This window comes from Ovis aries, chromosome 6 (assembly GCF_016772045.2).
Source record: "Ovis aries strain OAR_USU_Benz2616 breed Rambouillet chromosome 6, ARS-UI_Ramb_v3.0, whole genome shotgun sequence".
Taxonomy (NCBI): Eukaryota; Metazoa; Chordata; class Mammalia; order Artiodactyla; family Bovidae; genus Ovis; species Ovis aries.
In genome coordinates this window covers 52,207,681-52,212,914 of record NC_056059.1, presented here as the reverse complement: position 1 = coordinate 52,212,914, position 5,234 = coordinate 52,207,681, and positions in this window count along the sequence as shown.

Below are 5,234 nucleotides of genomic sequence, written 5' to 3'. Positions count from 1 at the left end.
AACTGATTCAAATGTATTCTTTTTAATGGCTGAGTAATACTCCATTGTGTATACGTACCACAGCTTTCTTATCCATTTGTCTGCTGATGGACATCTAGGTTGTTCCCATGTCCTCCTAGCTATTACAAACAGTGCTACAATGAGCATTGGGGTACACGTGTCTCTTTCTATTCTGGTTTCCTCAGTGTGTATGCCCAGTAGTGGGATTGCTGGGTTATAAGGCAGTTCTATTTCCAGATTTTTAAGGAATCTCCACACTGTTCTCCATAGTGGCTATACTAGTTTGCATTCCCCCCAACAGTGTAAGAGGGTTCCCTTTTCTCCACACCCTCTCCAACATTTAATGCTTATACAGCCATTCTGACTGGCATGAAATGGTACCTCATTGTGGTTTCAATTTACATATCTCTGATAATGAGTGATGTTGAGCATCTTTTCATGTGTTTGTTAGCCATCTGTATGTCTTCTTTGGAGAAATGTCTATTTAGTTCTTTGGTCCATGTTTTGATTGGGTCATTTATTTTTCTGGACTTGAGCCGCAGGAGTTGCTTGTATATTGAGATTAGTTGTTTGTCAGTTTCTTCAGTTGCTATTATTTTCTCCCATTCAGAAGGCTGTCTTTTCACCTTGCTTATAGTTTCCTCTGTTGTGCAGAAGCTTTTAATTTTTAATTAGGTCCCATATGTTTATTTTTGCTTTTATTTCCAGTATTCTGGGAGGTGGGTCATAGAGGATCCTGCTGTGATTTATGTCTGAGAGTGTTTTGCCTATGTTTTCCTCTAGGAGTTTTATAGTTTCTGGTCTTGCATTTACATCTTTAATCCATTTTGAGTTTATTTTTGTGTATGGTGTTAGAAAGTGATCTAGTTTCATTCTTTTACAAGTGGTTGACCAGTTTTCCCAGCACCACTTGTTAAAGAGACTGTCTTTTCTCCATTGTATGTTCTTGCCTCCTTTGTCAAAGATTAGGTGTCCATAGGTGCATGGATTTATCTCTGGCCTTTCTATTTTGTTCCATTGATCTATATCTCTGTCTTTGTGCCAGTACCATACTGTCTTGATGACGGTGGCTTTGTAGAGCCTGAAGTCAGGCAGGTTGATTGCTCCAGTTTCATTCTTCTTTCTCAAGATTGCTTTGGCTATTCAAGTTTTTTTGCATTTCCATACAAATTGTGAAATTATTTGTTTTAGCTCTGTGAAAAATACCGCTAGTAGCTTGATACGGATTCCATTGAATCTATAGATTGCTTTGGGTAGTATACTCGTTTTCATTATATTGATTCTTCTAATCCACGAATATGGTATATTTCTCCATCTATTAGTGTCCTCTTTGATTTCTTTCACCAGTGTTTTATAGTTTTCTCTATATAGGTCTTTAGTTTCTTTCAGTTCAGTTCAGTCGCTCAGTCGTGTCTGACTCGTTGCGACCCCATGAATTGCAGCACGCCAGGCTTCCCTGTCCATCACCAACTCCTGGAGTTCTCTCAGACTCATGTCCATCTAGTCAGTGATGCCATCCAGCTATCTCATCCTCAATTGTCCCCTTCTCCTCCTGCCCCCAATCGCTCCCAGCATCAGAGTATTTTCCAACGAGTCAACTCTTTGCATGAGGTGGCCAAAGCACTGGAGTTTCAGCTTTAGCATCATTCTTTCCAAAGAAATCCCAGGGCTGGATAGAAATCAAAATATGCATAGAAATGAATGAAAATGAAATCACAACAATCCAAAACCTGTGGGACACTATAAAAGCAGTGCTAAGGGCAAAGTTCATAGCAATACAGGCATAACTCAAAAAAACAAGGAAAAAGTCAAATAAATAACCTAACTCTACACCTAAAGCAACTAGAAAAGGAAGAAATGGAGAACCCTAAAGTTAGTAGAAGGAAAGAAATCTTAAAAATTAGGGCAGAAATAAATGCAAAAGAATCAAAAGAGACTGTAGCAAAAATCAACAAAGACAAAAGCTGGTTCTTTCAAAGGATAAAAACAACTGACAAACCATTAGCCAGCCTCATCAAGAAACAAAGGGAAAAATCAAATCAATAAAATTAGAAATGAAAATGGAGAGATCACAACAGACAACACAGAAATACAAAGGATCATAAGAGACTACTATCAGCAATTAGATGCCAATAAAATGGACAACATGGAAGAAATGGACAAATTCTTAGAAAAGTACAACTTTCCAAAACTGAACCAGGAAGAAATAGAAAATCTTAACAGACCCATCACAAGCACAGAGATTGAAACTGTAATCAGAAATCTTCCAGCCAACAAAAGCCCAGGTCCAGATGGCTTCACAGCTGAATTCTATAAAAAATTTAAAGAAGAGCTAACACCTATACTACTCAAACTTTTCAGGAAATTTGCAGAGGAAGGTAAACTTCCAAACTCATTCTATGAGGCCACCATCACCCTAATACCTGACAAAGATGCCACAAAAAAAGAAAATTACAGGCCAATATCACTGATGAACATAGATGCAAAAATCCTCAACAAAATTCTAGCAATCAGAATCCAACAACACATTAAAAAGATCATACACCATGACCAAGTGGGCTTTATCCCAGGAATGCAAGGATTCTTCAATATCCATAAATCAATCAATGTAATTCACCACATTAACAAATTGAAAAATAAAAGCCATATGATTATCTCAATAGCCATATGAATATCTCAATAGATGCAGAGAAAGCCTTTGACAAAATTCAACATTCACTTACGGTTAAAAAAAAAAAAAAAAAAAAAAAAACAACTCCCCAGAAAGCAGGAATAAAAGGAACATACCTCAACTTAATAAAAGCTATATATGACAAACCAATAGCAAGCATTATCCTCTATGGTGAAAAATTGAAACATTTCCCCTAAAGTCAGGAACAAGACAAGGGTGCCCACTTTCACCACTACTATTCAACATAGTTTTGGAAGTTTTGGCCACAGCAATCAGAGCAGAAAAAGAAATGAACGGAATCCAAATTGGAAAAGAAGAAGTAAAACTCTCTCTGTTTGCAGGTGACATGATCCTCTACATAGAAAACCCTAAAGACTCCACCATAAAATTACTAGAGCTAATCAATGAATATAGTAAAGTTGCAGGATGTAAAATCAACACACAGAAATCCCTTGCATTCTTATACACTAATAATGAGAAAATAGAAAGAGAAATTAAGGAAACAATTCCATTCACCATTGCAATGACAAGAATAAAATACTTCGGAATATATCTACCTAAAGAAACTAAAGATCTATATATAGACAGCTATAAAACACTGCGTTTTTTAATTTCATGGCTGCAGTCACCATCTGCAGTGATTTTGGAGCCCTGAAAAATAACGTCAGCCACTCTCTCCACTGCCATGAAGTGATGGGACCAGGTGCCATGATCTTAGTTTTCTGAATGTTGAGCTTTAAGCCAAATTTTTCACTCTCCTCTTTCACTTTCATCAGGAGGCTCTTTAGTTCTTCACTTTCTGCCATAAGGGTGGTGTCATCTCCGTATCTCAGTTTATTGATATTTCTCCCAGCAATCTTGATTCCAGCTTGTGCTTCATCCAGCCCAGCGTTTCTCATGATGTACTCTGCATATAAGTTAAATAAGCAGGGTGACAATATCCAGCCTTGTCATATTCCTTTTCCAACCAGTCTGTTGTTCCATGTTCAGTTCTAACTGTTGCTTCTTGACCTGCATACAGATTTCCCAAGAGGCAGGTCAGGTGGTCTGGTATTCCCATCTCTTTCAGAATTTTCCAGTTTATTGTGATGCACCCAGTCAATGGCTTTAGCCTAGTCAATAAAGCAGAAGTAGATTTTTTTTTTTTTTTCTGGAACTCTCTTGCTTTTTTGATGATCCAGCAGATGTTGTCAATTTGATCTCTGGTTCCTCTGCCTGCAAGCATTCCTGGTCTCTATTAAATAACAGTAGCTCTTATCCAGTAAGAACATTCAAAACTGTCTCCAGACATTTCCAAATATCCACTAAGGGACAAAATATCCACTAGGGGACAAAATATCCACTAGGGGACAAAATCACCCCTGGTTGCATTATAAAGGAATAGAACAAAACATAATACCAAAATATTAAAAGAAGAGGATTATTTAGCTAACCAGTTTATTTTTATTTTTTTTAGCTTCTATATCTTTTAATTTTTTTTAATTTTTTTTAAATTTAATATCTTTAATTCTTACATGCGTTCCCAAACATGAACCCCCCTCCCACCTCCCTCCCCATAACATCTCTCTGGGTCATCCCCATGCACCAGCCCCTAGCATGCTGCATCCTGTGTCAGACATAGACTGGCGATTCAATTCTTACATGATAGTATACATGTTAGAATGCCATTCTTTTGATCGAATATCCACTCTTTGAGAACTATTGAGGAGGATATTAAGATGCATAAAATTTGGATTTTAGATAACTCTTACCTTAGATTCCCTCCAAAGTTCAATATATTAATTTTCATTTTCAAGCTATTTACAAATATATTTTATTGAAAATTTCTATTTTTTGTGAATTTTTACTAATTTGTTTTCTTAACATGCTTATTTTATTTTTAGAATATTTTACCTAATTAAGAAGCCCATACATTTCTAGATTTTGTAATAAATGAAGCCTATGTAATTATCTACAGTTTGGTTTTAATTTTTCTCGCCCATGAAGGTAACCCAATATAGACTTAAATCTCCTATAGTGTATGTCCTTTAGATATAGAGTTCCTATTCCCTCTGGAAGATAGCACTGAGCATAAATTCTAGTTAGAATCTTGGAACTTAGACTTGAGTCTATGGAGAGTTGAGACATTGACTGTAGTTTCTGTGGAATCTTTGAATATACTCAGCATATGATCCAGAGTCCTTCTAAAATCACATGTTCATTCTATTATTGCCAGTATTACAATTAAGGAGCAGTGCTCAAAGACACCAAAATTTTTAGTAGTATCACTTCATGTCTTCCACTTCTATTTTTTTTTTTTTTTTAGGTTAAAAAGAAAAGCTTAAATATATGTGAATATTGCTGGTGTAAGATATTTTTTTAAGATATATAATGCCACATCAAAATTTGGGAGTTTCTTTGTTATCGTTTTATGATACCGTGATCTCTTTCCCAGTCATGAGTCACAGCCTTGTCATGGCAAAGAAACTTACATAACTCAATGAAGCTGTGTCATGCTGTAGAGGGCCACCCAAGACAGATGCGTCATAGTGGGGAGTTCTAACAAAACATGGTCCGCCAGAGA